The 12,816-nt window shown below is 39.2% G+C and overlaps 1 long non-coding RNA gene across 2 annotated transcripts in view; it reads right to left on the bottom strand.

Annotated features, from left to right (window-relative positions):
* Nucleotides 1–175: 175 nt before the first annotated feature.
* LOC108445640 overlaps nt 176–12,816 on the bottom strand; it is a 33,332-nt gene continuing 20,691 nt past the window's right edge. For both annotated transcript variants that reach the window (XR_001860586.1, XR_001860587.1), the window contains exons 4-5: nt 9,668–9,772; nt 176–2,880 (exon numbers count right to left, since the gene is read on the bottom strand). This is a non-coding gene — a long non-coding RNA (uncharacterized LOC108445640). The remainder of the gene's footprint in view (nt 2,881–9,667; nt 9,773–12,816) is intronic.

A 12,816-nucleotide genomic window follows, 5' to 3' on the forward strand; every position in this document is an offset into this window, starting at 1 on the left:
GGGCTGGTGCGGGGCTCTTGCCGGCACTCGAGCGTCTGCAGTCAGAGAGAGCCGCGTGTTTCTGACTGAAATCCTGTCACGACAGCGTGAGAGGAAGGAGCGTAGGCTGGGATCAGTTCAGGCCAAATCTTGAGAAGGTAATTATGTGCCTAAACTTGAAGTGCTTTGATGGTGGTTTTTTTTTTTTAGTTTTTTGGGTTTTTTTCCTTCAGAGTCAGTTAAATCGGGTGAGACATGCCCCAGGCTCAGTGGGTGGACTAGCGGAGGAGTGTCTATCCTCTGATGGAGAGGGGACAGGAACCCAGCCCAAAATCTCATGAACCAAAGCAGAGTAGCTCAGCAAAGCGGGCTGAGTCTGCCCTTTCCCACCAGGTGAAAAAGGCATTTACTGTTGGAGTAAATAAATAAAGCCTTTCTTAACTGCCACCAGCGGGGAGAGTGCTCTTGCTGGCTTTCAGGAATATGCTGTATCCAAATTGCTGAAGTACATTATGTAAAATAACGAAGGAAGAGCAAGCTCCTGCCTTCTCTTATCTTTAATGGATGGATACCTTCATACCTTGTCTTTAACGGCATCCATAGTATCTCCAGACACAACTTAGCCATTTCTGCAGATCTGGTTTAGATTTACCATCAAAAGTTCTTCCACTTCTTTTGAGTGCATCAGCTGGCACAATACGGCAGGTTTGCAAGCAAAAAGTTTTCATGAGAAATACCACAGAACCATCAGAAGTCCTGTTTAAAAATATCTTGAAAACATGGATAAAAGTTACGTATTTGAAACATCCTTACAAAACTGAAACACAATTTCAGCTCACAACATTTTTTTCATTCCTTTTACGGATTGAAGGGATTCAGTAACAACACTGTTTAGAATTCACCAGTGGTCATCTGTGAAAGTCAGACTTCACAGCACAGGAGATCATAATTCCATCAAAGCCAAGTCCAGTGGAAGCTTTCTTTGTAAATGTTTCCAATAAATTTTTGTTTATAAGTACAGTATATTACTTGTAACATAATATGCACTTTTATCCTGAGGAAATAGTGTTGATTTGAATCAAGAGTCAAGGCCAGTAATTAATAAACCAATCAGGAACAAATTGATGACTCTAACCTTTCATAATTGCGCTGCTCCAGACTGTACGTGTGGTCTGATGCTTCAATTAAGAAGGACAGAACATGGCAAATAGAAATGAGCCTTATGTCATACAGGGATGCAGTAAAACTATTTATTGTAATTCTCTGACCTTTTAATTTTTTTGTATCTGAAATCCTTCAGAGCATATACTTGTGAAAGTAAATGGCTTACTCATAACCACACATTTTGAAAAGAGCAGTAAATGAGGTACAGGAGTCATCTTTGGAAATATTTATTTCTTTATTTTTACTTTAATATCTGGATATATATTACCTCTGTTAAGATTCAACACAGAAAACACCTGATGCTTCTAAGAAAATGAAAATAAAAAATTTCTTTTTGGAGCATTTACATGTATACACTTCCACAAATATATATACATACCTATGAAAAATATAAATATACTGTAGCTATCATAAAAGACCAAAACAGAAACAAAATCTCAGTTTAGCACCACACTGCAAGGTAAATATTCTCCTGTTTTTCACTCTCATCTTCATTTATATTCCAACTATTTATTTGGATATCTTCAATGAGCACATAGGCAAAATACTTGGTTTTGATTTTGCAAGGAGAGAGTTCCTCAGCCAAAGACTTCCCAGATCACACAGTCTTTCCTGATACTGACTTTGAAACATACATTGCCCCTAGCTGTATTGCTAGCCATTAATCACTGCTAGTGGCTGTCAAATTACAAAAGTTTCTGACATACAGTGAAGGGAAAAAAATCCATAAAGATGCATTTAGGACATTTTTGTCTTAGAGAGTTCTTATTATATAATACCATGAGAATACCTTAAGTATCCTCAGATGTTTAGGCCATGGAGAGTGATGGAAAGATATACCCTTCCCTCAGCACATCTCTGATTTGCACTCAGAGATTTGTCTGAGTAATCAGTAAAAATCTTCCTTATCTCCATCTCATTGCAAACTCATTACAGCTCTCTGTGGTATGAGGACCTCACAGCGGGGAGCTGTTTCTTTGTCATTTATGAATGAGACTACTGCAAATCATGAAGCAAAGTGCAAAAACAATATGGATGTGCCTGACTGTTTTCTCCCTGGTTTAAGCCTCTGAGAACACAGCAGGAACACCAGTCTGTCTATTCGCTCCCCATCCACTTCTATGGTCTTGGTCCTAACCTTCAAGAAAACTAATGGATCTGATCTGGGCTGCATGAGAAATCACAGTCCAGCACCCAGCTGGGCTCCTTTGAAATAATTTGAAATTATTTCAAAAATCATTTGAACTAATGTACAGCACAGAGGCCAGGATGGAGGTGTAGGAGCTGAGGGTGGAGGCTGTAGGAGCTGAGGGTGCAGCATTATCCACTCAAGGGATCTGGGATGGGCAAACCAGATAAACACAGAGCATAGGATGCATATTTTATATATACATAAAATATATTTTTGCCTCTATGAAAAGCTGTTGCTTTCAAAAACTGTTATTTTAACACTTCTTTTCCCCAAATAAACAAAATTCCATCCACATGTTGAGACACACATGGATTTCTTTTCTATTACTAGAAATAAAAGGCTCAGAGGTTCTGCAGCACTCTTAGGAAATGCAGTAATTCCTGCTCTCTGATGTTCAGCAGCTCATTTTAGCAGTCACAGTCTCAGATTTAGCACCTCATCTTTCACTCTTCCGTCTTCAAAATCTCACCAATGCTCCTGCTTCCTCCATGGTATTCCCAAGCCATTTCCAGAAGGGATTGCTGCTGTCTCTCTGTGGCACACACCTGTAACCCAGGAATGCAACAGAAAAAGTAGTCAGAAAGCTGAACCATGAAATGAATTGCAGACCAAGTAGAAAGTTGGTAAGAAATGGAAAGTAAATTCTGTTCAGATGGATTTTAAAAGGGTTTGTATTCTCTCCTCTTATCAGAGGCTCTTTCTTTTAAATATATTTGATGATGGGTACACAAGGCTCTTCAAGATTGACAACAGTTCCTAGCACAAGTTTTTACATGAGCTGGCTTTGTAGGCTGTGTCCCACAGTACCCACAAACAGATTGTGATGGTGCATTTATAAACCCTGTGGAGAAAAGGGTTTTACAAAAGATTGTGAGGGCTCTTGCTTTCCTTGAGCAGACTAAATTTTGGAATGCTAGCTACCCCTCTTTGCATTTGGTCCTTGTAAACAGAATTTCTCTTTACTTTGCGTATTTGTTGAAAAATATGATTGCAGTACAGTCTGATCCCAGGTTCACACCGAGTCATCACAAGAGGATAGATGATGGTGCTATGTTTGTACAAGTAGTACTGAGATGCTGATTTTCAAAGCTATCACTCTGCAGATATGATCATAACTCAAAGCACAAACAGGATCAGGGATTTTTTTACTTAAGGATGGCTTTCTACTGTGTGAGGACCTTTATGAAGGGACCATAAAAATTCAGTCACTAGATAAATAGTAACAGAGTACATCTGGTGAGCAGCAGACAGCCCTCAAAAACAAACAACATCCAATTGTGAAAACAGATTGTGAAAATAGATTTAATAGATTCATGAGTTCAGGATGTCCTTACATTAGCAGGTCTCAGAGCACTTGATTTCATGTGAAATGACCTTTTGTGCTAGATAATGGAAGAATTCGAAGGTACTTAAAGAAATTTCCAGTGGCTAATTTACAGAACGGCATCAGAGATGAGAAGGGACTGCTAATGAGTCCTTTCACTCCCAAATAATTACCACAACTGGATAAACCTAAAGGACAAATCTTTACAAGGCTTGTAGTCCCTGAAGTGAGAGGCTAGAATCACCATAAATCCACCAACGAGGTGATACACCCTCAGCCGAAGTAGTTCCTAGTTTTAAGATTTATATATTATTGCTACATTATTGTTGTTTAAGTGTAACATACTACTGAGTGCCTGTTAGAGTAAAAGCCATAATATTAATTATAGTAGAGAACTCTCATTCACAGATTATTTTCTTAATAATATATGTAACTCTCTCTTTTGTGAACCTTAAGTAATACTAAATTATTAACAATTCTTATATACAAATTGCCATCATTGGGCTTTGCTGCTAATACCCCACAGAGATTAATAGAAGCATTTCATGCCCTTATGCATTATTATTTCAGATTATCTGCAGATTCCAGACGAAATTACTCTATTAGTTCATGGTCAGTTCATTTTCAAAAGGTTACTTTTGCAATAATAAAGACAAGTGACATTTTGTTAATGAAGTCTCATTTTCAGATATCAAGAATAAGGTAGTTCAGAAACCCACTGACAATAATCTCATTTTACTGCCAGCTGTTCCCACCTTTTTTTGTAGGACTTGGATGAATAAATTTTAATGACATTATCATAAGATCATAGGAAAGCTTATGTCAGAAGAGACCTCAGGTGATCTCTAATCCAACGTCCTGCTCAAAGCAGGGACAAATGCAAGGTCAGGCTTATTGCTCAAGGCTTCATCTGGTCAAGTCTTGAAAACCTCCATGGACAGAGACAGTCCAACCTTTCCAGGCAACCTGTTCCACTGCCTATCTCAGGCCATCTTCAGCAGAATTGTCAGGTCCCAGGCTGTTTCATTGCCAGGGCTTATTCCCTCCTTAGCACACAACCTTACATTTGTCCCTGGTGAAGTTTGTAAGGTTCCTGTCAGGCTCTAAATTCCGTGTTATTGAAATCCACTTTTAAAAGCGTGGATTAATGTGCCATACAGAAATGTTCCTAAAGAGCAAAGTAAGACTCTTCAGAGCATGACACTATAGTGCTTTGCTTCTACTGTTCCCTTGCCAGCCAGTATCAGAATTATACAGCATCCCACTCATGTCCATAATGGCCACTGGCAAAACTGGGGCTTCAGGTTTGCAGCTCAGACCACTGAGCTGAACTAAGTGATCTCAGTGACTGCTCTGTGCCGTGCGCTGATAACCAACAGCACAGAGACAGGACGCACATGTTGGCTCTTCATGTCACCGATGATCTGCTAGCAAATAGAAGTGTTTGTCATCAGGGAATCTTTTGTGACTTTTTCCATTACCTGCAGGATTAGTGGAGCAACTTTGTAGGCATAGATATCACTGCACCTCTTAATTCCTAAGATATGCTTTTCTCCTCTATTGCTCCAGCCTCCTCTGTCTCTCTACTGGACAGTTCTTTCCCATTAGCCCGTTTTTCCCTTATCTTCTTGTTAGTTCACAGTCTCAGCCTGGTCCATCTGCCTCTCACTTGATATCTCCTCCAAATTCAGCTTTTATCTCCTGGGAGCTCATCAAGACTGCTTCCTCACCAGTGATGAAATATCTGACAGGATACTAATCCCCCCAGAAAGACAGGATCTCTGCCCTTGGTTCCAGGACAGAGTAGAAAAACCAAGTGGAAAAAGCAATTGCAGGGGAGCTCCTGCTTTAAAGTGAAATGGATTGAGGAAAGGATTTTCTTAATTTCAACAGATCTCTAATGACTATATGTGGAATTTTCAGAAGGATTAGAATTAGCCAAAGACCATAATTATTCATAGCAACAGCAGAAGTCATCTTCATCTCACAAAAGTTACCTCCTTCCAGACATGAAGTCCTTCCAATTCATGGAAGGCAGAAACCTGCCATAAATTAGTAGTAAGATTTTCAGCATTGGCAAAATAGCATCTGTGTTTTTTTCCTCAGAACATTTTTCTGAACTAGTCAAGACCTTTAGTCTGGAAGGGAAACCCAACATAAGAACAGGAGCCCGTGAAGGGAATAGAAAGCAAGATCTTAACATGGAGTATCTGAAGCAGTCTTAATTGCCTTTGACATTACCTATTTTGCTTCAAATCAATACATGGAAAGCATACAGAAGTAATTCTTGCTAACATTGCTTAATCCTGCCAAGAAGGAATTTAATTTGTGTCTGTGCTGGGGAGAGAGTGGGTTACAACTTCATCAATTCTGAATAACTGAATTCCATCAAAGGAATGAAAAAGGAATAACAAATGTTCTGAATAAGCTTTCTCATAAGAAATCCCTCATCAGTCACTGAAGACCCTGCAGACCTCTAATAAGGCAATTTGCATAAGATATGCATTTGTCCAAACACTGAAATAACATTCTGGACCAGATTCCTCTGATTTTGACGATGTTTCATTTTTTCCCACCCCAGAGCCTGTAATACTCTGCTAATCTCCAAGACCTGCTGCTACTCCCACCCACTGCAGGCTGTATCAGATCACACCCCATGGCTCCATCATTCTGAACAGAGATGCCAGAACAAAGTCAAATATGTGATGCCCTTCAACAGTTCTCCTTCTCAGAGGATGATTAAATTATCTCCCATTAAACCAAATGCTCTTCCTCTTTGTCTTTCTGTACTGAGATTGATACTGAATGCTCATCCCTGCTGTCCCAAAAACAACAATCTGTTGCAGTAAACCTAGACCTGGTGTCTTTGCTGTAATTTAGGAAAAAAATCAGTATTTCACCAAACTGACATATGTGTTCTCAGTGAATTAATGGTCTTAGTCATTTTTAACTTGCACGCATAAATGAATAGCTACAATATGGTCTGCATAAATAACAGTGTTGACTAATGAATACATAAACATTAAATTATAGCTGTATTTATTCAGAAAAGTTGGTTTTGATGCAATTTTATGAGAGGTGGGCTCACCTATGGTACAAAAGGAAGGAGAGGCCATGAAGGTGTACAGCAGCATGTGCTGCAGTGACAGTATGAGTGGCCTGGTTGCCATCAGCTCAGGACCCCTATTGCCCTGTCTCCTTGTCCTCTAATTCATTAAATTAGGATAAGGTTTGACTGACCTCTATTTAAAGGGAATAAATAAATAAATCAGTTGCCAAAAAAAACATGACTTGTATTATTAGCACATCAGCAACACAACTCTTTATCAACACTGAATTTAAACACTCTCCAAACTGATCCCTTAAGCTCTTGTAACTTTGAAACATACTCCTCATGTTAAACCAGAGAAAATAGAAAATCCATAAATAGGGATATTTTTAACTGTAGGAGTAAAACTAATTATTATAACACTCTGTATCACTTAGAATTTCTAGTCACTTCAGCTCAAATCCCTTATAAAAACTATTTTAGCATTTGACAACAAGTACTGAAGAATTCATATTGTAAATTGGAAAAATACCAGAAGAAAAGGTTGGAGGTGGCAATGGAGGAGTTGGGAACATGTTTAGCAAGAAACCTCATGAGAACACTGTGCTGAAAGATCATTTTTATTCTAAATATAAACCTTTAATACATTAGCCATCCTGGCTTTAACATCCTAATATATTTTTATTTCCAGTCTGAAGAAGAACAAGCAAGACAAGGTGATTCTCTGCAATTCACCTATCTCTTACAAAGAAGAGAAGGTTTGAAATCCTGGTCGAAGGTTCCAGTGCATTTTGTATTGCAAGTAGTTCAATTTCTGTTCTACCTTCTATTGGTGCCAAGCAATAGGAAAATAGGCAACAGGCAGAAGCTGGAACACAGGCAGTTCCACCTGCACATGGGGAAGAATTTCCTTACTGTGCAGGTGACAGAGCACTGGGACACATCACCCAGGGAGGTTGTAGAGTCTCCTTCCCTGGAGATATCCAACAGCCATCTGGACACAATCCTAAGTAACCTGCTCTAGGATGACCCTGCCTGAGCAGGGAGGTTGGACCAGATGACCCACTGTGGTTCTTTCCAACCTGACCCACGCTGTGATTCTAGGATTCTTTTTCTTTCTGTAACCTTGAAATGTCTAGCTAAACTTGCCTAAACCACAAGGGTCAGATAAGTTTGGGTCTAGATCTTTAATATATTCAGGATGCCCTCTGAAATACTCAGTTTAGGAATAGTTTGGAGAAACAGTGTTTGTGATGTCATAAGTAAAAAACCTGCCCTTGTGCCTATTTTTATTGTGTCGTCCAGAGTCACCTTTTTCCCAATCCCGTATGTTTTGCACCTACATTAAACATTCAGTACAAGTTTTCTTTTGTTAAACCAATTGTCACTTTTATGTGACAAAAGTGGCTGAGCAGTAACAGGTTCCAGCTCTAGTCATCTACACTCTCCAAACAGAATGATCTGTGTTATTTCACAGAGCTTTTACTTGTCACTCAGGGCTCTGAAGCAGCTCTCCACTGGAAGATCAATGAAGCACAGGTCTCAGAGATTACTAGAGAAATGGAAGAGCTAAATGTGATCTTAACTAGTCATTACCTGGGAAGAGAACAATGACTCACATCACCTTCAGAAAGTTAAACAGCCTTTTAGAAGCTATCATGACTCACAAGTACCTGCACACACACACACACACACACTCATACACACAGAGTCTTATTCTCTGTTCAAGGCATTTAGTTCTTCTATAGAGAAACTCAGCTCTCATCTCCTTGAACCTGCAACAGTCTTATATCAATGTAATTACCTTGACATCAGCCAGCTCTCTGATTCAGAGAAGTAGATGCCATATATGTATTTCTTGCTGACTGGGCTACACAAATTGTTAACCTATAAAGTGCTGTGAAACAACACATAACAGAACTTTTTTTTTCCCTAACAGATTTTGTAAGAGTTTGCTTTGGACTGCAAGTAAAGCAACTCTCAAAATCAAATTAACTCCAAGGAGGTTTTCTTTGAGGACATAGTTTTCTAAAAGAAAAATATTTTTCAACAAGTATTCCAGTGAGAGGTTATTTTGGCTTCTGAAGCATTCATTTTAGTGACAATGATTCGGTGTCCATTGAAGCTAGTAACACAAGCAAAGCTATTGAGTTACACAAAGCACTCCAAGCTGGGGGACTCAGGCTTGAAATGGGAGCAAATACGACATTTTAGCAGTACTGGTGTTTCCAATTCATGCTACTGATCCATCAGTTATTGTTGTAATTTACATGCATGCTGCCTTGTGAGAGGTACTTTGAACTTTCAGGGAACTGAAAATCAGAAAGCACTTTTGCTAATTTGAACTGCAAAAGGGTTTTCCACTGCAATGGTCTCAGTATGCCCCACATGCGCTCAGTGGAGATCATCCTGCAGGAAAAGGTAACACACTGGACAACCTTTTGAGTTTCTTCACATATTTGTTCTGGCCCAGATGGAGAAGCTAATTTGTGATAATTAGGGTGTAAATTTCCAAGCACAGCAGCTTAGCTGCCCTAGTTCCCACTAAGGCCACTTTGTCTTGCTGGGAGAAAGTAATCTTGCTTTGAAAGTACTGTAAGCTATTTTTCCTTTAACACTGAAGTGTCCTCAGCAAGAATAGTGTGAATTAGTAAATTCACACCCAGTGTGAGTTTCTATTAACTTCCTTCTGTTAAAATGCCTATAAGTAGGACAGGTGGCTGGAGCAGACTGGCAGGGTAATAGATGCCCAGAAAGAAAAAAAAAATTATATCGCAAAAGTAACAAAAGTCACTAGGAAAATGAATTAAAGATGAACTATGACCACAAATGGTGTTACTGAGTTCATTGCACCTTGAAGAGGAGGAAGTAGTGCATCCCAAGGAAGGAAGGCAGAATTACTGCAAATGATCTTCAAGTAGCTGAGTAAAGAGTTTGATGTGCCTGCTAACTAACTCACCTGAGGAACCAAGATAGCTGAGTGTGGCCAGGTGTGCCCTCACTGCTGCGAGCCTGACACAGCGGCTGGGAGAAGTTGTCCTCTGATGGTTGTTTACCACACTGCCTGAAAAAAGCAAATTCAGTTCTTATCAGAAAAGTGTCTGCCTTGCAAAACTCAGAAGCATGAGATTCCCCTGCTAATCATCTTGGTGCAAACGAAGAGGAACAAAAACTTAATTATCCTTCTGCTCCAACAAATGGTACCTCTGCATTAAAATCCAGAGATTGCACTGGGGACCATCTATGCCTTTACCCATTCCAAAATTATCTTACGTGGATTATTTCATCCTGCAGAGCTGCCAGGCTGGAATTGAACCCAAACACATTAGACTGTTTGCAGTTCTTTGATTGCATTTATCAGTATTCTTTGTTGTCAGGTGTAGGACTTTATTTTAAATCAATAAAAATATGCTGTTAACTACAAAAGCACATGGAAACGGCATGAAATCTTCCATTGTTCCCCACTACACAGCCAGGGTCCTCTTTAAAAAGATAACTTTGAGTTTAGAAATTCCAGTTGTAGGAACATTGATTGAACAGTGCTGCAAGGCAAAGATACATTTAGCTTGTTTGAATTCCTAGGCAAGATGTGAAACCAAACTGGGGGGAGTCTCCAGATAAACCAAGAGCAATTGCCTGACTGTACTTTGGTCCAAAGCTGCACAGATCACAGTTGTATAAACTCATTTTATCCAGAGTCTCTTTTGTTAACCTATTTAGTGTCTTCTGTCTCTGAACATCATATGTGAATTCCAAACCCTGCAAATCTGAGGTATCTGAATTTACTGTCATATTGTATTGTGAAAGTGGATCACCACGACTTCATATCTGAGTATTTGTCAAATTCACAAGTGCTAACAGCAGACGTTCTCCCTTCTGTCCATACAACTTCTTAAATGAGATTCTGCTTCAATATGCAAGCTTTATGGCATCTCTACATACTGTGAAAATGTGCTTTTTCACAAAAAGTAGTATTTTACTATCTTTGACAGCAATAAAAATGTCTCTTAAATACTACAGAATATTGTGAGACAGTCTGAGATATGCATGAAATGTCCCTCCAGGAAAGAGAGTTTATTTAAGGAGACTGGCACACATTTCCAGTCTGGTTTATATTTCAGGAGTTGCTGTAATCTCAGACTGACTACATATTTGAGAAATCCTGGAAGATAGTTGAGGTTCCAGAAGACTGGTAAAGATAAAAACCGTCTTAGGAAAAAGGAATAGCCTTGGAATGGTCAACATTTGGCATGTTTAATTGTTTACTCCATTATTTTTCTCTTGATTTAAATTAAACAACTAACCAGAAGAGAGCAATAAAAAAATAGCAAGGAACAATGATTAATTAAAGGAAAATTGTATGAAATTAAACAATATTCTTTCTATAACAAAGTAACAGGTCTTGGGAAAAAGAATGAGCAATTAAAGCCATATATGCTAGCTCTGCAATCTGTGCTGTCTGGTTGTTCCCACTCTTATTATTATTTAATTATTCCTACCTAAATGAAGTAGCTCCCATTTTAATCTGTTGAGTTGTGTATACTTTTCACACTGATTTCTTGAACTGTCATGATGATTCTCAATTTACATCCTACCCTTTCACAGGCAGTAATGGGATCCTCTGCAGCTGATGGCTGAGTGCTATTTAATAATCCTCTCTACCGTGTTATCCAAAATATTAATGGAAGTTCTGACTAGTGCTAGACCTGCAGTAGAATCCTACACAATCCCATGTGCAGAATCCTTCCATTTTGATGATGAATCATGGTTAGCAAAACCAGCTGCATTTTCCCAACACGATGCAGCAGTACTTAGAAAAATAGCTGCATGTTTTATCACAAATGGAACAATATCAACCCAGAATGAAAACAGAAAATATTGTACTGGGATGCATAAACCAAAATGTAGCACTGAAGATGTGGAGTAGTGACATTTTGGGACATTACAGTTGTGAAAGCTGCATGCACGCACTTGAGATAATTCAGGATATATTAGAGCTACTGGCCTTGGAGATAAGGCAGAAAGAACTGAGCTCATTCCACCAAAGGAAAACTCTGGAGACACACATGAAAACAGATACATAAAGTGGTAGTGAGTGCGGAAATATAATATTCTCTATCCATCACAGACAGGGTAAAATGTAATGATCTAAAACTACAAAAAGTGATTTAAATTAGGAGTTAGACAGAATTTTCCATAGGTAAAGAAATGAAAGCTTCATTTCACTAAGCTTGCTTGCTCCCAACATGACATTAATGGTAATGTAAATGCCATTTACCAAAATGCCAACCAAACCATGCTCCCATAACCTGCCTTTGAAACTGTCATGCACACGGCGTCCAAGGTCGAAGACTGGATGTTTAGCTAGATTTTGGTTACAAATTACAAACCAGAGACTCGCTACCTTACCTAACACATCTAAGTTATAAGGTAATAGAAAGGTTTAGGTTGGAAGAGTCTTACAAAGATATCTAGCCCAATACCCCTGCCAGGGGCAGGGATATCTTCTGCTTCCTCAGGTTGCCCACAGGCCCATCCAGCCTGACCTTGAACGCTTCCAGGGATGTTCCAGCTGATAAGGTTTAAGAGTTACGGAGACAGAAAACACACAGCAACCCTACAGATGATTAAGGAACCACAGAGATCTATTATTTAGAGTCTTGCACAGTTTTTGACAGGTGACTGTAACATATGGGTTTGAAATCATTATTTTAACCTGCTGTTGTGAGAAGCCAAAAGTCTAGGGGTGTAAAATTTCTCTTTAGAAATCAATGGTAATGTAGAGTCTACCTACACAAGGTATTTATGCAATCCCCATTATGGCAGTATTAGTACTCTTCCCAATATTTAATGTACTTCTCTTCACAATAATGCTGTACGGTCAGCGAATCTGTGAAACCACACAATCAAAACCACAAGATTTGGGAATCCCAAGAGAAAATGCTCAGTAAGCTAGTCGTGAAGAGCAATCCAGTGGTATCTCCTTGGAGGAAAGCACTCTTGATTTCTAGCTCCTGCTTTTAACATTTCAGATGTGCCCGAATCACGGAATTCCAGCACACTGGGCAGACTGTACGTGCACGGCTCAGTGGAGCGTGTGCGCTCGGC

The sequence above is a fragment of the Corvus brachyrhynchos genome, unplaced genomic scaffold, assembly GCF_000691975.1.
Source record: "Corvus brachyrhynchos isolate BGI_N302 unplaced genomic scaffold, ASM69197v1 scaffold101, whole genome shotgun sequence".
NCBI lineage: Eukaryota > Metazoa > Chordata > Aves > Passeriformes > Corvidae > Corvus > Corvus brachyrhynchos.